Raw genomic sequence first — 24,641 nt, 5'->3', positions numbered from 1 at the left:
AACCATTGAAACTGGCCAAGCCTCTATCTTACTGTGTTCAAATTACAATGATAATAGTAATAATAATATTAGATGATGGTGATGATGAGGACACAGACCTCGCAGGTTTGGGGCAACTGAATGTCACCCACTTACAAGCCTCTTTCTCTTGCCACTGTAAGAAGAAGCCATGGGACAGACTGAGGTGGGCTCCTTTTCACAGGGAGATAAGGCATTTAGAAAGACCTCTGTATTGATGGATGAATAGCACACAGTGCTGAGAAGGAGAAAAATGCTTTGCTGTAAAATAGGAAGCAGTTGTGAGTTGCAATTCTCAGTGTTGAAAGTGTAAGAGACTGTGGATGTGCCCACGCGGTGTGAGAAGGCTCTGTACATTCTACTGTGTTGGTAGCTGTAGGACGCATTACAGTAGTAGAATTCCACACATGTCATTTGTCTGATGAGGAAAAGATGCTTAAGTCTACAGTTTACTTGGAGGCCCAGACATGATGAAAAAGTTGGACCAGGACAGTTCTGACTTCCTTGCAACCCCAAGAGAGAAGAATGGCTTGCGGTGAATTTCAGGAAGGATTTGTTTTAAGAACAGACGAAGGAAATCTCACCACGATGGGTTTGGGCAGAAAAAGGGAGGCACTGAGTAGTAAGCTGGAGACTTCCATGGATGTAGGAATCTATTGCTCACGAGGGTAAGAGGAGGGCAAGCAAATGTCTTTTCATGATCCATCCAGGGCTTCCTAGCCTGTCCTGCTGGGAGAAACGCCAGGTGCAGTGTTGGTGGAATTGCATCCTCTTGGTTTCTGTGAGTTGACTTGCATAGTTGTCGATGTGGCAGCCTCTTGCTTCCTTTGTTTCCTTTTTCCTTTGCTGCCATCTAAGAGGGTTGAGTTGGTCCAGTGGGGGCAGGACAGGTCTGATAAGGGTCAGGAGCCACCTGAACTCCATTTGTACCCCCAGTGGTGCCATGAAGGCAGACAACGGTGGGTATAATTACATCCGCTCTCATCACCGCATCATGATAGTTGGGTCATGGCATGCAAGGTTGTACAAATTAGGAAAACTGGATGGAAGTCTCAGGTCTGCCGTCACCTCACTCTGAGATGGTCTTAGATTAGTTCCCTGGGAGAAAGACTGCAAGACAGAGATTGGTCTGCAGGAAGGTCATGGCGTGTGCTCTTGGGAGCAACGGCCATGGGAGAGTAGGGTGGGGCAGAGGGAGGAGGTACACTGCGCTGTCATGCAGGCACAGGGACCTCAGTCGATCCCAGGGGGAGCTCTGGACCTGCAGCTGTCTGGCCTTGAGACAGAGGCCAGGTCTTTGTACCCATGCACTGACTGTCACTGGGCATGGGTTACCTCGGGGAAGAGGTGTGACCTTGGTCGGCAGCTCTCCCAGACAGGGCAATTTCCAGAGAGAGACAGGGCAATTTCCAGAGAGGGACTTGGCCATATGCAGTTGGCCACCAGCATCACCCTTGGTGGAATGAGGAAGGAGTGATTCAGGCCTGAAGGTAGAAACTGGGCACCACAGAACTCCCTGGAGAAAGTCTCAGCAGCATCCTTCACTCCCCAGTGCCTCAAATTAAACCTGGCTTTACGTTATGAGGTCCCTTCTGATTTGAACATAACAGAGACATTCAACAAGCTTTGTCATAAAAAGACTTTTCCATCTCATAAGCGGAAAATTCAGTCAGGACACCTGTGGTTGCCAGGCACTCAGGGTAACTTGTGTATTCCCATTTCTCATCTTTCCCATTAAGATCAGAAGTCAGTACAGTTGTAGGAAGACCAGCAAAGCTTGTGCATAGCAGGGTGTGTGTGTTGGACTCCCCAGGTCTGCAGAGCAAGAAAGAGCCCACTATTCATGAAACATCTAGATACTCCCATCATACTGTACCTCACTGGATGCTTAACGATCACCTTATAAGGCAGATATTCTAATATTCGTGTTCAAAACAGAATACAGATGTGGTAAAAAAAAAAAAATCTCAGTATTACCAAAGGAAACACAATATAAAGTTTCCTATTCCATAGAGTCCAATAATTTTCTTGTACATCCTTCTACAAAGCTTTAATATGCATACGTACCTATGTGTATATATGTGCGCTTATATACATATATGTCCTAAAAGCACAGAGAGACACACTCACGTTGAAAAATGCTCTGGGTATTTCTTGGCTACTCATTTTTATCACTTACGCCTTCAAGTGACCAAAGGAGTGATAGCAACTCCAATTCCCGTTTCATAGATTGAAGACTGTGGCTCAGAGAACCTAGTGAGCTGTACCGCAGCAGAAAGGATTCTCAAGTTCAGGTGCTCAGTGAAGGCAGGCCTTTGTCATCTGCCATGTATGCCTTTGAAAAGCATGGCTGGCAGAGGACAGCAGCTCAGCTAAGTCTGCTTACTTTGACATGGGCATTAATACAAGTCCTGCAGTGACTCCATTATCTGTGACTAAGCAGAAATGAAAGCAGACAGAGGATTAACAAAGGCATCAGATCTCGCAGCTCTGAGTCCACAGCCCGTTTACCTCAAACACCCCTGAACCCTCCAATTTCTGGTCCTGCTACCTGCTCCCAACTGCATTTTCTTATCACCAACGCCCCCTTTTGACAGTGCTCCAAGACCCATGGGAGAGGGCGAGGGATCTACAAAGTATGTTATTAAGTTTCACTTTTAAGACTAGACACCAATAGCATATGGATTTTTCGAGAGAGACATAAAGAAAATGTTGGAGAATCGTCATAAGGCTGATTTGATATGATTATTGAAATAATATGAAGTCAAAGTGTTAATACAAAGAGAAATCCTAAAAACATATGGCTGGAGATTATCATAAACAAAACCAGTGCCATTTTCCATAAACACTCGACAGCACGACTTTTAGAAAGTGAACGATTTGCCACAGAAAAATCCCATTAGCCGGCCCTCCAGGCCTACAGAGCCAGCATTGAGCAGCCAATGCCCGCCCTCCCACCCATTAGAATTGCATGAAGTGGATTGAAAAGCCCTGCCCAATCTCCCCAGCACAAAGAAAGAACACTTTAGCATCCCTCCTTTTCAACAGTCTGGAAAGGAAACCCTAAATAATACGACAGATTCATGCAGGGTAAGCAGAACATAGGCTGTGTGTAAACTCACAACGGAAGGCTCCTGACCAGGGCCCACCCCACGGGATCATCTGTGCAACATCTGTAAAAAGGGGATGATAGTAATCCGGCTGTTAGGGTTGCTGTGAAGGATTAAACAACACCATTCAGGTAAAACACAGACTTACGTGATGCCTCAGTGTAATGTCAGGGTGCACTAAAAGGAAAATCTTTTTCAATTAGGACCCACCGGCTGATGGCCTCTGGAAATGGATCTATGGATTATGCAGCTCAAACCTCAGTGGTCATCCACATAGAAACCTGCAAATGGATTTTAACTTAACGGAAGTCTTCTGGGAGCTGTGCAGGGATAAAGCTTGGTTAGAACACAGAGTCTGGAGTCAAATAGGGTCTATTCCTTGCTTGCGGACTATCACCGTGACTCAGTTGGTCCTCAACACCTGAAATGTCAGTTTCCTAACATGAAAAGTGGGGATGATAATAAAGTTAAAGTGTTTAGTATAGTGCCTGGTTTATATTAAGTACTTGTTAAATGTCAGAAGTTTTGCTTTTTCATTCATTTGTTACGTAACAGAGGTACCTTGCCATCACATCAGACCTTTGTATACATGCCTCTCGAATGAGTCTGCATCTCTACATCTAATTACTGCCCTGGGCTCTAGAGCTCTATTCCAAACCGCTGATTGGATAGCTTGCCTGTTGTCACACACGCACCTTGAAAGGAGCTTATTACTGTCCCCCTTACCTGGTCCTTCTCTTCCTTCTGGTCTTGGTTAATGGACCCACCTTGCCCGACATCCAAGAAAGCCAGGGAGTTCCTCTAGTCTCCAGACTTCCTTCTCACCCCAAGAACCAGTTATGAAGTCTGGAAAGTTCTAAAATGCTCTTGCCTCTGCCCTTGTTTGAGTCGTCTCTATTGCTCACTTTAATTGTTAACACATCCTTCACCTGGGTCTCACTGCCCAGGTCCTCCCTTTCATCTGCAGCACCAGTGTGTTCCCACTGCCTACAAGATCAAGTTCATATTCCTTAGCTTGGCATTCAAGGCCTTGAGCCCCGATCACATCTCCTGGCTCAGCGGCTGCCTCTTGTTTCACTCCAGAGTCCACTAGCTGTTTTTCCTTCTTTTCAGGGCCTGTCCCCTTGCTGCCTAAAAGTCACCACCAAGAATCAGGTCAATGTCCTGTTCTTTGTGAACCTTCTCCAACTGCTCCCTCCTCTTGGGTCCCTTGCACATACCTCATTACACCACAATTATTTCTGTAAATTTCTCTCTCTAACCCTCCCTGCACACTTTGAGGTTAGACAGTATGCCATTTGTCTTTGAACCTGACACACCTAGGACACAGAACGCAATGACTACATGGACAGTGAATGAATGAATGAATGAATTGTAGCATTCTCTAGAGATCTTGGCAGCATCACGACAAAACGGGCTTGGTGAACACAGCCCCAGATTGAAGGTCCGAATTACCTTCACTTCCCCCTACTTAAGAACTGAGGAGCTTTCACGCAAGTTTGGAATTTGGATTCGCTAGACCACCACAATAATCATGCTATAGATATTTATGTCCTATAGAAATATACTTATTTATACTTTACATGAAATATGTATACAATCTGATTTTTACTAAGCATGCGGTAAACACTGATAACTTTTCATTTAATTCAGACACACCCATAAAGGCAAAACACATTTTTGTATAGAAATATCAGTCATCTTCTGTGTTACAGTTATGGGAGAATGCACAAATTGAATTGGTTTGTGCTATTCCGGACGTTTCTTTGAAAAAGGAATGGAAGCTCAATCAGACCTCAAAATCTAGAATTCTATTCATAGTAGCTACTGTTCATTGTATGCCTGCTGTGTGCCTGGTACTATTTTTTTGGCCCCTGAATTCCTCTTCTTGGTGATTCAGCGAGTTTTTCATTATTATCTTTGCTTTTAACCAATAAGAAAATAATAATACAACAGCTTTTATAAACAGCTAACCTTTATTATTTGACTCTATTAAATACCAGGCATTGTTTAAGTGTTTTATATGTACTAATTATTTAATTCTTCTGCCAACCTGATGAGATAAGCACAATTATTTATCCCCATTTTATAGACTGGGAGACTGAACCCCAGAGTGATAAACAACTTGTTTGCAGGGCTCCCGGCATGCGGGAGGTGGATCAGCAATGCAGACACAGTCTGACACTGGAAACCACACATTCCTATTAGTCTTAACACTGAACTTAACCTTCCAACTGAGCTTCAGGAAGTTCAAAGAGCCTGTGTTCACACATCCAGGAGGTAGATAACCCACGTTAAAGCCTAGATTTTAAAAGGAAATCAGCTCTATAAATCACAAAGGGAATCAAACCCCACCCCCACCCCCGCCACGTGCTAGCCTTTAGCTTTGTAACTAACTAGCTGTGATTCCAGGAAAACAATTTTAACTTTCTGGCCTTTTAATTGTCAGCAACACATTGTTGCTCTCTTGGTTAGCAGTTCCCAGTTTTTGTGTCCCAACACACTGGATTGTGGTGACTAACTGTGATCTGAACTACAAGTATTTGTTACCCAAAATGGTTAAAATATAGAAATCACAGATGATTTCATGTTACTATGACTTCGTCCAAAGCTGTTCCTGCGCCCTCTTACCGACACCCCACAGAGGTTCCTTCAGCAGTAGAAAACTAGAGTGAGCATTGTCAGGCTTGGACAGATGGGTAGGCATGGGGTGGGGAAGGTGACTGACAGTCCCAGGTCTAGGTCACGTTCCCACCCAGGCAACTGCTCCATTCTACAGGCATGTGCTGGCTGCCTGCCATCTTCACATGGCTCCAGCACTGAAGCATCATACAAGCAACTGCTGAATGATCAGAGAGACATCTACACGGCTCCAGCCATAAAAGAAGTAAACTTGGGTTTGTGTTTCCCTCCCCCTATAAGTTTGTTTTGCCCCAACCTCCCCTCCTGGAAATCAGGAACAGAATATTATTCATCTTCTATTCCCAGCTACTTTCACAGAGTGGGCAATCCATCCATGTCATTGACTGAAGTGATATTTAGAAAGAATGAAGGGTCACAGTGAAGCTGAAGAGCTACTCTGTAAAAGGCTCTCATGGGGGAGTTTATGACATAATGTCCCACTGAGTGGAGCTAGAGCCAATGGCTGGAAGTTCTAGGAAGGTACACACTGTGGATGAGAACACTGCTCCTCCACTCTTTTATTTTCTTTTTTTTTTTTTTTGCGGTTCACGGGCCTCTCACCGCCGTGGCCTCTCCCGTTGCGGAGCACAGGCTCCAGACGTGCAGGCTCAAGCGGCCACGGCTCACGGGCCCAGCCGCTCTGCGGCACGTGGGATCTTCCCGGACCGGGGCACGAACCCGCGTCCCCCTGCATCGGCAGGCGGACCCTCAACCACTGCGCCACCAGGGAAGCCCTGCTTCTCCACTCTTGATGTGTTTGCAACGTGGAGGGGCATATCCACTAGCATCATACTCCCAGCTCCGCTCTGCCCACTTATTGAGCAAAAGGTGAGTTTGGGATAAGAAACTAGGTTCTTCCCTGGAGTCTTCCTCTCTTAGTAGCAAGTCCTCCCTCAGAGGCATTTATCTCCATCACCTTCAGCCGTGGGGGAAGCCTGGTAGATGAGGTGTTCTTCAAGGGAGGCCTACATTTGTCTAGCACTGCTGTATCTGATTAAGTAAGTAGTCAATTCTAGAGTTCAATGTCCGGGAACCCCCTTGATCAAAGATGTAAGTCAAATCTCACATCTTAGTTTGAATTCTAGTTTGTCTTACTTTCCAATTGGGTCAGCACTCAGTTAAGGGGAAGAAGGTATTGTGTATCAGTTCCCCTTCACACCCAGGAGATTTGATCTCTTTGACAATGAAGTCACTACCGTTAATACTTCCGTGTGTCATACTCCCTGGGGTGCTCAGGAATAGAAGGAGCAAACAAGAAGAGCTGGCCAGTGTTGGGTTAGAACCGACCAGTGGATTTCAATCACCACTTGGAGAAATCCTGGGGGTACCTGAAGCAGTAAGAAAGGGGCAGCGTGGGCGAGGACCCCACTTCATCAGAGCTTTTCCGTTCACAGCAGCTTTATGATGGGTTCTGCAGAGCACTCATTTGAAAAAGAAGTCCTTAGTTTAAAAAAATAAAGAAAATTTGAAAATCACTGGACTAATCTAACGCCCCTGAGTGCTCAGCTGTTCTATTGTAGTCCAGAAGACAAGTGCAAATTGTGTAGCTGAAAATCAGACCTCAACAGTCCTTGTTGTTTATTGTTTTCCTTCCCGATTCCTAATTATTGTTTTCTTTCCTCTCTGTTTATAAGCCTGTTTTAAACAGCAGTTTTGAAAAAGATACTTTTTGACTCGAATTGCTCCAAAATGACAGGGAGGTATTTTTTTACTTCCACTCTGTGGGAAAAAGCAACAGCGTTCCATAAAAATTCAGTGGACTTGGAATTACAGGAATGACCTGGGGTCAAGGGGTTAAGTCCTGCTTTTGCTGTTCCCCAGCTTCAGCACTTCTGACAGTGGCTTAATTGTCCTCCGGGCAAGAATGAGGATAAAGGGGAAATGTTCTTTGCCTTCCATAAAGTACAACAAACACATAGTCCATTAGTCTTATTATCAGTAAGAACTCCGTGTGAATCCTCCCGGTGATGTGCTTAAGTGATGGTATTTTCTTTACTAATTTGTTCAATTCCTATATAACCAAGAGATTTTGACCTATTTAAAACTTTAAAAAGTATAATTCATTAGTAATTAGATAAGTTGACATATTGAATCTGAATAATTCATAACCATCTTGTAAGTTACTTTGATGCTTATGATGTAATTTGGGTGAATACATACATTGCTGCCATTGACCCATTTGACTTTAGAGAACTGTGTATTTATATTAGAAGTATTATGATTGGGAGTCCCACTGGGTGTCTTCAGCTCATCAGTGGGGTCAGTCCAATTCCATTCATCTTCATGATCCTAATTACTCTATACTTGGTGCTTCCTGTGTAACTGTCATTGTGCTAAACACTTGAGCTCCAAACATTAACACACCCTGCCCCCACCTGGAAGAACATATTCTCAAGTTAGAGGAAATGGAGACACAAATGCAAAAGTGTAGTGCAATGTGGTAGGCATCATACTAGAGGAAACCTCAGGATGCTATGAGTGTGTGGAAAGGCGTAGGTAGGGAAGGTTTCCTAGAACAGGTGGTGCTGCAGTTGAATCTTGAAAGACTAGGCAAGTAGAGCAGGGATGAGGGAAGGCACTGAAACTGTCATAAACAAAGACAGAGAAGGAACAAATTAATAAAGTGCAGAAAAATATAATCAGTAGCATGCGGCTAAGGTAAATGAATCCAGGAGAGAAAAGCAGGAGATAATGCTAGACAGACAGCCTGGGGTCTGGGCATGGAGGGTCGGGCATATCATGTTGAGCAAAAATCAATTCCAGCTCTATTTACAATAGCCCGGAAATGGAAACAACCTAAGTGCCGAAAGAGTCATGTACCAAAATGTTCATTGCAGCTCTATTTACAATAGCCCGGAGATGGAAACAACCTAAGTGCCCATCGTCGGATGAATGGATAAAGAAGATGTGGCACATATATACAATGGAATATTACTCAGCCATAAAAAGAAACGAAATTGAGCTATTTGTAATGAGGTGGATAGACCTAGAGTCTGTCATACAGAGTGAAGTAAGTCAGAAAGAGAAAGACAAATACCGTATGCTAACACATATATATGGAATTTGAGGGAAAAAAAAATGTCATGAAGAACCTAGGGGTAAGACAGGAATAAAGACACAGACCTTCTAGAGAATGGACTTGAGGATATGGGGAGGGGGAAGGGTGAGCTGTGATAGGGTGAGAGAGAGACATGGACAAATATATACTAACAAACGTGGGGTAGATGGCCGGTGGGAGGCAGCCGCATGGCACAGGGATACCGGATCGGTTCTTTGTGGCTGCCTGGAGGGGTGGGATGGGGAGGGTGGGAGGGAGGGAGACAAAGAGGGAGGAGATATGGGAACATATGTATATGTACAGCTGATTCACTCTGTTATAAAGCATAAACTAACACACCATTGTAAAGCAATTATATCCCAATAAAGATGTTAAAAAAAACACATCAATTCCCAGGCACCCAGAGACACAGAGGAAATGGACAACACGTGTGCCAGTGTGCCTGTCAGTGGGGGATGGGAAGACACGTGTCGAGCCCTCTTCTATGAGTCTGGCTTCTCACTAGTCATTGCATCTGGCCCTCCAAACATGTAGGGAAGTTGAAATCATGATGTAAATTTGCAAAAGTCGAATGGTCCAGAGACATTAAGTAAATAGCCTGTGGTCCCATAAGTACTAAAAGACAAGCCCAGGATCCCAAAACAGCACGGCCTTGGTCTGTTATCCCACAGGGTACTATTCTGAATGCCCCAGAATCAACATCTTCTCAACTGAAGACAAGACAGCAAGAATAGGGATAAGAAAAACAGCAGGAGTAAGGTGAAATGGCCATCAGATACACTGGATTAATTATGTAGCATGTGAAGGGTCAAGCGATTAATACTTCCATCCCCAAGAGGCCAGTTCGAAGATCATAAACTCAGACGTATCTGCAGAATAAGTGAGCTGCTGCTGTCAGTCTCAGTGCCTTGGGATATGGTGACCGCTGTAAATGTTTCTACTCCGGATTCCGTAGGGGTTCACTATGGTCTCTTAAAAATGTAAAATTCTATGCTTTTGCGATTTTAATTATGAAAGGTATTAAATTCCTTTAGCTGCCACTGGGACAGGCATAGAGGCAGCATGTATAATTACTCTCCTATTTCGAGTTCTGAAGTCTCTTGTGTGAATTTGGTCCTTATCTTTCCCCCTCGTACTTCTGGTGGGCTTTCTATATATAGCTCATTCTATAGGGAACCTGGAAAGCAGACCAGAGCAGAGCATCATTGAAAACAGATTCTATGTTCTGATAGCAAACATACAAACACCCATGTGGCTCCTCATAAATCTTCTTATCTGAGACACACAGAGCGCCCAGAGTCATTTCTAAGTGAGGTGAGGGATGACTGTCTCAACGCCAGATGGTGGGTACGGGCATGGGTATGACCTGAATGAGGTACGTCTGATCCCAGAGCCCACACTCCTGCACCACCAACAATTAATTCCAGCCTCGCCGAAGCAAACGCTGGCTCTCTCTTAGCCTCTGCAGAAAACAGATCAGGCTGTTCTGAGAAATTATTAAGGCAAATGGGAGCCCACTGCACCAATATTGCCATATTAGAATGTTTAATTCTATAAGAAACCAGCTCAGAATACTTCTGACTTTTATTGGAATGACCACAGCAATCGTAGAAACCAAAATAAGAGGATTTGCATAATAAGTCATAGTGTTCCTAGAGCTTTTAAATCAACTCTATAAAGTCTGTGTCATTATTGTCCTCATTTTATAGATAAAGAGACAAAGTGGTGGATCTCTCAAAGTGTCAGGAATTGAGAGTTTTCTATAAAATATTATCCAAATTTATAGACCAATAATAATCTGAACGCATTTTAAGTAAAATTTGGATTGTGTCCATGACCACGTTGCAATCAAATATTGCTGTGCATTAGGAGCTGCATTTTCCTCAGGGTTCAAGATCAAGCTGTTAAATGTAAAGGCCACTAAAGCGACAGCATTAACATTGCCACACTGCTGAACCAAGATTAGACATTTGAGTTGTTTTTAATGCTGGTCTGAAGTTAACTGGCTGCTCATTATTTGCTAGTACTCTACTGAATACGGTGAGCACCTTCTATATGACATATAGCCCAATCTGAATTTGTGATTATCACCTCACCGATAAAATAAGAATAATAAGAGCAACTCCTCCAAAAACTATAATGAGGAGCAACTAAGACAGCAAGTGGAAGCAGGGTACTTAGAAGAGTATCTGGCAGAGAATGAACATCTGACAAAGAATGGGTATTTGTATTACAGGAACACAGAAGAGGGGCGTGCAAGCCACTTTACAGGTATGGGAGGAGAGATGACAGAGTTCTAACATGCAAAGAAAGGACAGGTCAGAGGGCCCAGTAGGTAGAGTGGTATTGTTGGCCGTCATACCTGCAACCACACTGTACAGCCACTCCCTCCCTTTCCTCTGAGCTAAAGAGATCGAGGCACAGAAACAGGGGGTAAGGGGGGAACCAGAATCCCATTTCCCTGCAGTCTTCCAAATACAGGTGATTTTGACTTTCAGTATTACAGACAGAGCCTTCAGATGATATCAACAGGCCATTTGAAAATTGTGTCTACCAACGAGGACTCTACAGACAAGAGATTCTTTAATTAAGGTGACTGGAGTCACTACACCACTATGATGTAGAAAATACTGCAACATCCCACATTCGAAAATGCCTAATCTTTCCAATAAAACATTTATAGCTTTGACACTTTGATTTTCTAGTGTTTTACTTTTAGTTCTTCATCATTAAAAGCATTTCCCCAAACTGTGCGCAATGTTCAGCAATTTTGTTAGCAGTTGGCAAACTGGATGCTTAATATTTAATCTAACTGAGAACATTACACAACTCAAACTGAACAAGCAATTTAGTTGTCAGATCATCATAAAATCCCAAACACCTTCCTGATGAATGTCTTTATTTTTAAAGTCTAGTTTGAAGAAGGCTCTGACTTAACTAAATACTATCCATCAACTCAATCGGATGCATGTAATCGGGCGCCTTTAAAAATTCCCAAACAGTCGCTAAGTGCGATATTTTAAAAACACGAGCGATCACATGCTGAGTGAAAGAAGCATGCCCTCCATTGTCAGGGTCAACCTGAATTAAAATGCTGGCTTTGCAGACTGTAACCTCTTCAGGGCTCTACTCCACATGTGTAATCGCTGAATCTATCTATCTATTAAAAATAATTTTGAAATGAGATACCATCTATAATACAAGATTGATGACATGCTTTAGCTATATAATAAATCAAAAGCCTGGTTGATAGTAAGTGTACCATACGGCCACTCCATAAATAGTAGATACAATGAATAAAATAGTAATGATGATTGTTATCATTATTATAGTTAATCCTATTATTTTTATTAATAACATTTTAGTGTTAATAAAACATCATTTCATTTTTCCTCCTAATCAGATCACATTCGAGAGTCACGGGAGACAGGCAGAGGGGGCAATGGGAGAGATCAGTTACATTCTGGGCGTTCTTTTCAATTTGATGCATTCCTCTTTGTTTTACTTGGTGCCTTTGATTCCTTAAGACTTGGCTCTCTGCTCTGGCAGAAACACCTTTTGGGAACAGGATTTTAGCTTGTTCAGGATCAAATACGGAGGAGGTTTATCTCCCTTGCACACTGCTGTTTGTGGATATAAGCAAGAGAAGGGTAGATGCAAGAGGTGAAAAGAAACGGGAGCACAAAGGAGGGAAGATTCGATGAGCTCAGGGAGGAGCAGAGAGGAAGTCACAAGTTCCACTGGGCTGGAACCCACATAGAGGTGGGCACCAAGCAGGCACCACACAGAACAGGAGGGCTTGATGGATGTGAGCTTCTCATCAGCCCTGGAGACTTGTGGCCGGAAGTCTGCTCTCAACCCAGCTCACAATAGCTCAACATGTGGGCCCCGTGGGTTTGTTATGAAAGCTTCTCTAATCCAGAGGCCAAAGCCTGGCCCCTCTCTGCACGGTTTCTCCTTGTCCTGACTTTAACTGCCCGGATACCAGCCTGTTCTGACCCTGAAACCAGTCTCCCATCCCAACCTACCAGCATCTGTACGCCTTCACATTACCAAACCCATGTCACAGATGCCCTCGAGTTTTTCTCTCCTCGGGGACTCTACTCTGTCATTTCCTTTACACAAATGTTACTTTTAGTAATACTTTTACACCGAGGCAAGAGAAACTTCTTTCAAGAAGAGTTTTGGGTGGTTTTGACCCTAATTATGGTTGATATTATTACAAACAGCCACATTTTAGAATGGAGTAGAATATACATACATAAAATATTTAGCATGGTGCCCACATCAGTCCTGTATACTTTTCTCCAAGAATCACTGATCGGGTGTTGTTTCTGGGCTAGGCACTAAGCAAAATGCTCTTAGGAAATGTTAAAAGATCACTGGTACAGGATTTCTGGGTTCAAGCCCCTCGTAGTTCAGTGTGTGAGGCAGCACACAGGGACAAATGGTTTTGCTGCAGCTTGGGAAGTGCGGTGATAAATTTATACACAAATGCTACTACAGCGTGCACACACACACTCACTCACAAAGTATCTGTATCATTCTTGGGCCAGTCAAGAAGAGTGCCATGTAAGAAGTGACCCTATAATTTAAAAGACACAGATTTTTTTTTTTTTTTTTTTAAAAAAGGAGGATGAAAATTCCAGGCACATATGTGAAGGCTCATGTAAAGGACAACCTTTTGCAGAAGTGAAAAAGGAAAATGAGTATGGTTGTAGCACAGCTTACATGTGGGGATAAGGCTGAAGACGAGTTTAGATTTAGGGGTATAAAATAAGGCAGTATGAAGGCCTCTCTTGCTTGTCATGATGATAAACGTAAGGTTCACCATCTCAAATTAGCCTAGGTGAGATACAGTGGAGGGAGGAGGGTCAGAAGACCAGAGACAAATTGGGAAGCTGTGCATTTTCCAGGTAAAAGGGCATCTGCTTAGGCAGTAGAAGAGGGGTAAGGCAGGGGTTACAAACCCAAAAGCCACTTAGAGTTTGAAGGAATCAGTCACTGATGTGGATGTAGGAGAGAAGGGATCAAAGGTTGAGGTTGCTGGTGACTCACTCAAATAAGCAACACAGAAAAAAATGTTCGGGTCCCAAGAGGATGATGCCAGCTGAATAGATACGTTGGTTAAGGTTGGTTAAGATCAAATCTCTAGAGTCCACCGGCTTGGGATGAAATCCCAGTGCCATCATTCAGTCTACCTGGTCTTGGGTATATGCCTCAGTTTCCTCGTCTGTAAAACGAGGGAAATAGAAATAGCCTCTTCATAGGGTGCTATAGCAAAGACTACATCAGCTATAGTGCGTGCAACGGCTTAAGACGGGCTTGAAAAGAGTAAGGACTCAATATAGCTTAGCGAATATTAGTCTAGTAATTCACTGAAAATATGGAGTCTGATCTGAATCTTAGCCACAGAACCTTATATCTCTATGAATTCACTACCATGATCACCAGGACAATTTACGTAGCAAACACAACACTGACCTCAGAGCCTTAAATCCAGCATCTAAAGTTTACTATACGGACAATCCCAGGTAAGTCACTTCCACTCTCAGGGCCTCAGCGTCCCCATCTATGAAAGGGGTTCACACATTGTAGGGGTGTTATGGCTGTTAAAGGAACCAGGGTGAAAGAGCTTTGGGACAGAGAGCACACTATGGAACTCAGGGATCGCGTCACCATTACTCGAGGCATCAATGTTAAGTCTCAAAGAGTGTAACTTAGGCACCTTGGGAAGTTTTCAGGGGCTGTCCACTCTCCGACCCTCCCCCCTCCCACGAATGGCTCAGAGCCGACAGGCAAGGCTGGGCCAAGGTTACAGTGCTCCCTGAAGCCCCCAGCAGACATTCTGGCAGCCACAAGCAGGCAGCATTTTCAATGGAAGTTCTCTTGGGAAAGAGAATGAGATCAGTATGGAACAGAACTCCCTACGCTACCCAGAGAAAGCAGCCAATGAAGCACAGAGAACGGCAAAAGCCAGCAAGGAATGAGAGTCAGTTCCAACAATTACTGGTGGAGCAGACTCTGATGAAGTGAGAGGGTCAGTCAACATAGTACAGGCCTGCAGACCAGGAGCCGGTCTACCCCTGGATCTGTCTGAAGACATAATTCATTCTGAGAGGGTTTCACTGACAGGTCTACTCCTGGAATGGGAGGTCCAGGGTGAGTACCAATAAAAATATAAAGGACTGTAATAGAACTTTCTACGAAGTCATGAGCAAAGATTCACAACTATTTACAACTATTGGGGGTCACTTAAATAAAAGAGGGGTTACCTAATCAATTCAGGGGTAGGATTTTTCAGAATAACTTCTAGTAACATTCATGCACATGATATTTATTGAGTGCCACATGCTCACCCAGGTGATGAGGGTTACAGGGTAAAGGAAGATGTAGTCTATCCCCATAGGGCCTTCCATCTAGCAGGGAAGATTCAACTGTTTCCAGTGAGATGAGCATTGCATAAAGGGGAAAAGAGGGATCACTGAGGGCTCACACCAGTCTAGGTTCTCAGACAAACCTTCCTTGGGCAAGTAACATTCATTCTGGATCCTGAAAGATGTGTGGGGGAAACTAAAAAAAAAAAAAAATCTGATGTACTGCCTTTCTCACTCCTTTGGAAAAAAAAAAATCAGTTCCCTGTTACGTTTGCAAACAGATGCCACTTGAAGAACATAGCTGTCTCAATACTAACCATTTTCTAAAGGGGAGGAAACTGAGGCATGAGACCCTGTAACCAGTAGGCTGCAGAGCCTACACAGGCCCTCAACTATAGAGAATACAGCTTCTTTCCTTCCCAGCTCTGTGAACTTGGACAAATAACACAACCTCTTGGTGTCTTAGTTCCCTGGTGCATAGCATAGTTATAATAACAGTAGCCTCAGAGTTGTTGTAAGGGTTACATGAGATGATCTATGTAAGTGTTGAGAGGATCTATGTAAGTGTTGAGATGATCTATGTAAGTGTTGACTGTCAACATCGTCATCAAATTCATCAACATTGTACAGCACTGGGCAAAGATGCCCACTTAGGTTGTGAGTCTGGAAAATGTATCCATGATCTACGTGCACCTTTACGGATAACTAAATTGAAAAATGTGCCTTATGGCTAGAATTATCTGTATATCTCCAGAGACTCCTATCTAGACAACCAAATGAGAGATCTGAAAGAGCTGGTAGCTTCAGTGCTGGAAGAACTGATTTGGGAATTCCAATATCCTCCCTCTATAACAGGTGAAAAACAAGCCTGGACTTCCTCATGACTTATTCATTGTTCACTCATCATTCGTTCACACGACAATAGTCAACGAGGCACTGGACCCAGCAGAGTTCAAGAAAGACATGGTTCCTTCCTCAGAGCTTTTGTGGTGATGGGGAGACAATGGGGATAAAACATAGGACGTAGATGGTTACTATGAAATAACCATCAGGTAGAGACATGAAACTCACGGGCTCCTTCCCGGCAGGATTTCAAGTTCAGGGAATTCTCGTTTCTGTGATAAAAATGATCTCTCTCTTCCAAATAATAGTGAGACTGTTAATGGAAAACATACTTAACCTCCACCCCTTCGTACGAAGTATAACTGATAAACTCTAATGGGTGCAAATGTATTGTTGATGGAAACATGATAACTCAGATTACTTCCAAATATCTGACCAATGAGACTGGGGTAAAAGACAAACTGAATCCATGTAAGTGTAGCTCTTGAGTTAAAATTCTTTTGTGCACATGAGCAAAAACAGCAAAATAATTCAACTTCTATTCCTTCTAAAAATTGTAGCTCTACTAAAAAGAATGAGAAAAAGAAACACAGCAGGATGAAAATAGGAGAAGAGATCTAGCATTTATTCAATATTGACCATGCACCAATCACTTTAAATACGTTAACAATGAGAACAACCCGTGGGGCTAGCATTATGTTCTGCTCAGAACCACAATTTAGCTGAGCGCAATATACAAAAGAGAGCAACCGCTTCAGAATTGTATAGAAGTGGGTTAGAATTTTGGTTCAGGTAAGTGCTCTTAGGAAAAATGTTTGGCCTCTCAGATCCTTAGTTTCTTCATCTATAGAGTGGGTTTCATAATAAGAAATGTTCACGGATGTTAAAAAGCTCAGAAGGGATCCTGTTTGCAAAAACTGAACATTGTGTATATCACATAGTCCTTGCTCAGTAAGTATCCCTCTCTAGTTTTCCTGGGTACTGGATTTCTTGCCTCCTAAAGTGTGCTACAGCTGTTGAGTCTACACTACAGAAATCCTGTTCAATGACCTGCTTCCCCCAAAGACACACACACACACACACACACACACACACACACACAAAAATAAAGTGTTTCCCATCCGACTAATCAACACAGCCAAGAAATTTCTTACCAGACACTGGCAATATGCCCTTCAAAAAATTAAGCTGAACCAAATTAGAAAATAAAACCATTTATAAAATGCCAATGGCAAACATAAGTTGAAATGAGTTGAAAATATTGCAGGCGATGATAAATATCACGTGCTTACTTACCAAGCTAACTCAGCGTGCGTTATGTGGGAAGATGCCGTTAATAATAACACAGCTGAACACTCCATGGTCTCCATGGGAACAGAAGGTACTATCACACCACTGTTCTTTGATGGATCTTTTATTATTTCAATATTTGAAAAGTGATTTTTCAAGATGATATAAACTATCAAACATATTCAATTATGCATAACAGTGGAGATAGAAAGTGTGGAGCTTTGGAATATTCCATTGGTCCTGTTCATTTTTCAGCAAGGAAAAAAAAGGACCCTGATTAGGAGAACTGGCTGATCTTTTGGGGGAAAAGGTCACAATATCCAATTTTCCTGTAATTTCTAGAAATGCTAAGCCTGGAACCTACCCCTGGAGGTTTCATCGTGGGGTTGACTTCCTGACTTTAGTCATGTTACAAAAGCCCACCAGGTACCAGCAAATGCTCAGAGCCCTGTAAACTCGGGGAGAACACTCAGCAATCATATAGTAAAGAGTATCAAATCTGTTTAAACGTTTGAGTTGGAGACTGAGAAAATACCAAAAGAACGGTTTAAGGTAATAAGTGATGAAGACCATCCCACTCCCAATTAGCCAAAAACAAACAAAAAAACCCAGAGTTGTCCTTCAAGTTTCTCTCCCTCACCCAGACCTATTTATTCTCCCTCCAAAATGCCTCTGACTCTTAACACTACTCATTTCCTGGGATCACTACCTGGGGGCAGGTTTGTTCCTGGATTACTGCAAGGGCCACCCATACCACTGCCTGTTTCCCTGTTTCACTCCTTCCCTCTAGGAGCTATCGGGTGACAGAGACACCGGTATGCCTGTGTATGCAGGTGTTGGTGATAAGCTGTTAACAGGAGCTAGTACATGGACAGCAACTTATGAAAGGTTGACCTTTTGCACTAAGTCACATGCTTGAATATATTAACACATTGACTTCTCATCCCCAAACTACGAATTTCCCACATTAATATAATTTATGTTTTACAGATGTGTTTAACTCAGGTATAGAGAGAGTAAGAGACTTGCCTAAAATTACACACACACACACACACACACACACACACACACACACACACACTCTCTCTCTCTCTCTCTCTCTCTCTCTCTCTCTCTCTCTCTCTCTCTCTCTCTCTCTCTCTCACTCACTCACAGGGTCGAGAACAGAAAATGAGCAACCTAGATCCAGAGTCCAGGGTTCATGGAAGATATTGTAGACACTCAAGCAGGTATAGGATTTGAAACGCTTGGGTTTCCCAAAGATGACAATATTATAACAAGAGCCCTCTGGCACATGGTCCTTTTAGCCTGCAATCTGGAGAAGACCTGCTGGTTCATTCAGACCTGCATTCTTACGAATGTAGTTCAAATATCACTCCAACCAGCAACTGAAGCGCTATTCTGGGACACTGTGGAAAGGCCCTACCGTGTTCAGCTGCTAGTGAGAAACTCATAGCGAGTTGTTGAGCCTGGAGACGCTGGAACACTGCCTGGCTTTGTATTCTAACCACTGCTCACTAGCTGCTTCCTTGAGCTTTCTCTGCTTTAGTTTCCTCAAAATGACTCTAAGAATAACCTGGTTCATAGGCTGTCATTATAATTCAGTGAGTAAATAAATATAAAGCGCTTAGAAGCGTGTTTGGCGCATCCATTATGTGGATGGTGGTGATGGTGGTGGCGATGATGGGGATTAAAATAAGTTATGTGTTTACCCCACAAAAGACTTCTTAGGAAACTCATTTTCAAGCCTTTTATTCAAACAGCTGGTGTAGATTTCAGCTCATGGTTTACAAGAAAGTAGAAAATAGAACAGCAACAATAAGTACCTGCACATATATCACTGTCTAAAGCTTCCACTAAAGACTGGGGGGACGGGGATAACTGTTTCGGTCAACATTGAGTAACAGAGACCAAGTTTACTCTCCCATTTGAAATGACTAAAAATCCACATAAAATAGATGAAACAACAGTTTTCAGATACTGGGCATCAGGCTGCCTAGACTAAAAGTGAGCCCTACAACTGTCCTGACATACCGCCTGCAGGGAGTTTCCGTGGCATGATGCAGGCAAGTGGAATGTAAGTAAATCCTGGTAGACTCTCTGAGTTGAGGAGACTGAGCTGAGAGCACAAGGAAGTCAAGGGGCCCAGAGCCACAGGACAAAATACTGGAGAGCAGAGCAAACCAGTCCCAAAGCTCCTCCACAACTGAGAATAACTGGTGTAGCAACAAATCGAAGTGGAAAACCTCACTATTTACCAGACAGGTAGAGAGCTCAGAGGGGCATCATCCTAGTAGGTAGCTTCCAAGGCCAGGCACACAGGGGTTAGACAGAGTCTGCCACACTGGGTTCTCCTCTGCAGCTTTGTACTTGTGTGACGTGAGGCGAGTCGGTCCACCTCTCCGAGCCTCAGTTTCCTTGTGTCCAAATTCCAAGTGATGATGTTTAGCTCAGAGGGTTATCATGGGCATTAAATAGGATAAAGCACAGAGAGCATCAAGAATCATGTAACAATGACTGTTCACCTAGAGTCCCTTTTCGGGGGGCACCTGTTGGTCCGAAACTACACAGTGAGGAATAGTTACTGCCCTACTGCCCCCAATATTTGCAATCTAGAAACTCAAAGTCTAGCGAGAGACTGGCTAGAAAATGAGCAGTGACAATGAAATACAAGGTTTGCAATGATAAGAATGAGCAAGAAGGGCTTCCCTGCTGGCGCAGTGGTTGAGAGTCCGCTTGCCGATGCAGGGGATGCGGGTTCGTGCCCCGGTCCGGGAGGATCCCACATGCCGCGGAGCGGCTGGGCCCGTGAGCCATGGCCGCTGGGCCTGCGCGTCCGGAGCCTGTGCTCCGCAACGGGAGAGGCCACAGCAGTGAGAGGCCCGCGTACCGCAAAAAAAAAAAAAAGAAAAAAGAACGAGCAAGAAGATATTTGGTGTCCCAAGAAGGGCGTCCTGACCCAATCTGGGGTCAGAGGAGAGGGTGGGAATTGGAGGAAAAAATGCTGCAATCAACAAAGCCTAATTAGAATACGCAGAATCACATATGTTAAAGCTTGGATAGCCGTCTTCATAGACGTGAAACAAATCCCCACTGAGCCAGGGATCTCACTGAGCTTTCTTCCAAGTTGAGCACCTGTATGTGTGCATTATCCCAAGCTCAGAGAGGTGATGAGCTCAAGGAGTGACAGAGCCTGGGTTTGTACCCAAGTGAGTCCAACTCCAAAGCCTGTACTTTTTGTTCATTCCGGGAGACCTCGACTAAAGGATGCTTCAGAACCACCTGGGGAGACTTTTTAACTACTGCTCTCTAAACCTCACTCTAGCTGGGCTGAATTGGAATCTCTGGAAATAGGGCTCAGATATGCATAATGTTTAAAAAGAAAGCTTCCCGGGAGATTCTCATGTGCACTCCTGGTTAATAATTATCTCCAACTGCAGGGGCAGCCCCAGGGAAAGGCTCTCTCTGCCTGTGACCTGGTATCGTGTTCAAGATTGTTTACTGCCAATAAGCTACTAAGGAGTGCAAATGTGTTGGACATCTGCTGTCTATGCCTATGGCAACAAGTATACTGAGGGCTGAGAAGCCATGGAGCTTGTTGACAGGCACACGTTGGCAGTGGGTAGAGCTGCCTTTGACAAGGTAGGTTTGACAGGCTGAGCTGAACTACAGACCCTCTTGAGCCAGCTTACTGGGGGTGAATGCATATATGTCAGCTTTTAGGTTGGCTATCTGAATTTCCCTTTCTTCCTTTTTAATACAAGTGTACCTTTAGTCCAGAATGAGACTTGGGAAAAGGAGGAAGGAAGGGAGAGGGTAGCTAGGATTGCAAGAGCTGCCTGCAAGTGGTCAAGAGGACCTTGATCACCCTCTGGCTCCCAGGATGCTCTCCAGCCATTCGCTTGTGGCATCTGCCCTTCCTGGGCCAGCTAACATCTTAGACCGAAGAGAGAAGCAGGGGCCTCACGGAAATAAGTGTGCACTGCCCTGCTAGTGTGCTGATTGGGTTCAAACCAGAACATAGCTACTTTGTGGGGATTGCTTCATCTTTCCTGAAAAAACCACATTTGCCTATGTATGTGCTCACCTGTGTGTGTGTGTGTGTGTGTGTGTGTGCGCGCGCACATCACACTCACATGGACAACAGTGTCACCAAAAAGTCAATCAGCCAGCGCTATGTATTTTCATTATTGGAGGAAGGCATTTAAAGGAGTGTAACTGGGTTCACATCCCTACATGCTCTCTCCCAGAATTCTATCTGTTATGTCTTCCTTGTTGGTACCCTCGGCATGTGGCCTGCGAGAAACTGAGTCCAAAACTGTCGCCACCAAGGATGCCTGGTCCTGGTACTGGAGACCTTTCATGGTCTGGCCCATCTTCCACTAAACCCTACCATGCATCCTAGATCTCAAGACCACACCACAGCCTCTAAACAGGTTTTGCATGTCAGACTTCCAGTCTTTGATAAATATAGACTCCTTCCTCCAGAGATCCATAGTTATAGTCAGGGTAGGTCAGACTGTGCTGCAGTAACAAACAACCCTGAACTCTCAGTGTGTAACACTACCGAAGCTGAGTTATTACTTATGCAAAAGTTACTGCGGGTAAGCAGTTTTTTGTGAGCAGGTGTCCTAAAAGCAGGGACTCAGGATCCAGGGTCCTTCCATCTTCCTACGCTCCCACCTTTAACAGGTATTCTCCAACATTTCCACAGAATGAATGGAAAGCATAGAGCACCATGAAAAATATTTTTAAGGTACGTGCCTTATGTATTCCACTGGCTGGAATCCAGGCATATGTCCCCAAACTAACTGCAAGCGAGGCTTGGAAAGAGATCTTCAAATGTGCGCATTAAGGGGAAAGGAGATTGGTGAGAATACAGCCCAGCTCTACCACCACTGTCATCCTGATCACCAACCATCTGTTTCCCTCTTCTTCCCATGCCTGCAATACCTTCATACCAGCAAACAACCCGAATCTTACGGACCCACTACATCATATTCCAACTGGAGGGTTTCCTGAGTGATGGGAGGTGGTCATGACAATAGGTCTGAATCGGGCTCTTCTTGGTTCAACAACTAAACATCTAAAAGTATAAATTAACTGTCCTTCACGGTGCACAATAGGAGAGGGTAACTGCCATGGGCACTCCCACTAGGAATGAAAAAGAATAGGAGACAGACATAGGTCTACAGCAATCTTGAAATCCTGCTGGGCCAACAAAGGGTAGGTAGGCACTCTGGTTGGGTGTGGGAAAGCCTTGATGATGCACACGTTCTGCTACTATTTGGAACACCTTGGTCCATTCCCCTGGATCCATGTAGCCAGTGGCCCCTGGCTATGCCTTCTGGGGCACTGAGGGGGCAGTGGGGGAAATGACCCCTTGGGGGGATACAGCATTCAAAGTCTATCTCTTGCTCTATAGTATTGGAGGCCCAAGGGTTAAGATTTTCTCTGAATAAAGATCGTCTTGTAGACTAAGATGGTGGTTTCTTCAACAATATAATTTTCTTAAAAACCTAGGCTGTCCAAAATTCAACACCCATTTATGATAAAAACCCTCCAGAAAGTAGGCGTAGAGGGAACTTACCTCAACGTAATAAAGGCCGTGTATGACAAACCCACAGCCAACATCGTCCTCAATGGTGAAAAACTGAAAGCATTTCCACTAAGATCAGGAACAAGACAAGGTTGCCCACTCTCACCACTATTATTCAACACAGATTTGGAAGTTTTAGCCACAGCAATCAGAGAAGAAAAAGAAATAAAAGGAATGCAAATCGGAAAAGAAGTAAAGCTGTCACTGTTTGCAGATGACATGATACTATACATAGAGAATCCTAAAGATGCCACCAGAAAACTACTAGAGCTAATCAATGAATTTGGTAAAGTAGCAGGATACAGCATTAATGCACAGAAATCTCTTGCATTCCTACACACTAATGATGAAAAATCTGAAAGTGAAATTAAGAAAGCACTCCCATTTACCATTGCAACAAAAAGAATAAAATACCTAGGAATAAACCTACCTAAGGAGACAAAAGACCTGTATGCAGAAAATTATAAGACACTGATGAAAGAAATTAAAGATGATACAAATAGATGGAGAGATATACCATGTTCTTGGATTGGAAGAATCAACATTGTGAAAATGACTCTACTCGAAAAACTGAAAGCATTTCCACTAAGGTCAGGAACAAGACAAGGTTGCCCACTCTCACCACTCTTCTTCAACATAGTTTTGGAAGTTTTAGCCACAGCAATCAGAGAAGAAAAGGAAATAAAAGGAATCCAAATCGGAAAAGAAGAAGTAAAGCTGTCACTGTTTGCAGATGACATGATACTATACATAGAGAATCCTAAAGATGCCACCAGAAAACTACTAGAGCTAATCAATGAATTTGGTAAAGTAGCAGGATACAGCATTAATGCACAGAAATCTCTTGCATTCCTACACACTAATGATGAAAAATCTGAAAGTGAAATTAAGAAAGCACTCCCATTTACCATTGCAACAAAAAGAATAAAATACCTAGGAATAAACCTACCTAGGGAGACAAAAGCCCTTTATGCAGAAAACTATAAGACACTGATGAGAGAAATTAAAGATGATACAAACAGATGGAGAGATATACCATGTTCTTGGATTGGAAGAATCAACAATGTGAAAATGACTACACTACCCAAAGCGATCTACAGATTCAATGCAATTCCTATCAAACTACCACTGGCATTTTTCACAGAACTAGAGCAAAAAATTTCACAATTTGTTTGGAAACACAAAAGACCCCGAATAGCCAAAGCAATCTTGAGAAAGAAAAACGGAGCTGGAGGAATCAGGCTCCCTGACTTCAGACTATACCAAAGGTACAGTAATCAAAACAGTATGGTACTGGCACAAAAACAGAAATATAGATCAATGGAACAGGAGAGAAAGCCCAGAGATAAACCCACGCACATATGGTCACCTTATCTTTGATAAAGGAAGCAAGAATATACAATGGAGAAAAGACAGCCTCTTCAATAAATGGTGCTGGGAAAACTAGACAGCTACATGTAAAAGAATGAAATTAGAACACTCCCTAACACCACACACAAAAATAAACTCAAAATGGATTAAAGACCTAAATGTAAGGCCAGACTCTATCAGACTCTTAGAGGAAAACATAGGCAGAACACTCTATGACATAAATCACAGCAAGATGCTTTTTGACCCACCTCCTAGAGAAATGGAAATAAAAACAAAAATAAATAAATGGGACC

General features: G+C 43.4%; 1 protein-coding gene across 1 annotated transcript in view; it reads right to left on the bottom strand.

Moving 5' to 3' along the window:
- FAM135B (family with sequence similarity 135 member B) overlaps positions 1 to 24,641 on the bottom strand; it is a 166,893-nt gene that overhangs the window by 38,186 nt on the left and 104,066 nt on the right. The window lies entirely within an intron of this gene.

This window comes from Lipotes vexillifer, unplaced genomic scaffold, assembly GCF_000442215.2.
Source record: "Lipotes vexillifer unplaced genomic scaffold, Lipotes_vexillifer_v1.1 scaffold394, whole genome shotgun sequence".
NCBI classification, from domain to species: Eukaryota; Metazoa; Chordata; class Mammalia; order Artiodactyla; family Lipotidae; genus Lipotes; species Lipotes vexillifer.
This window is presented reverse-complemented; position numbering and strand designations above follow the sequence as displayed.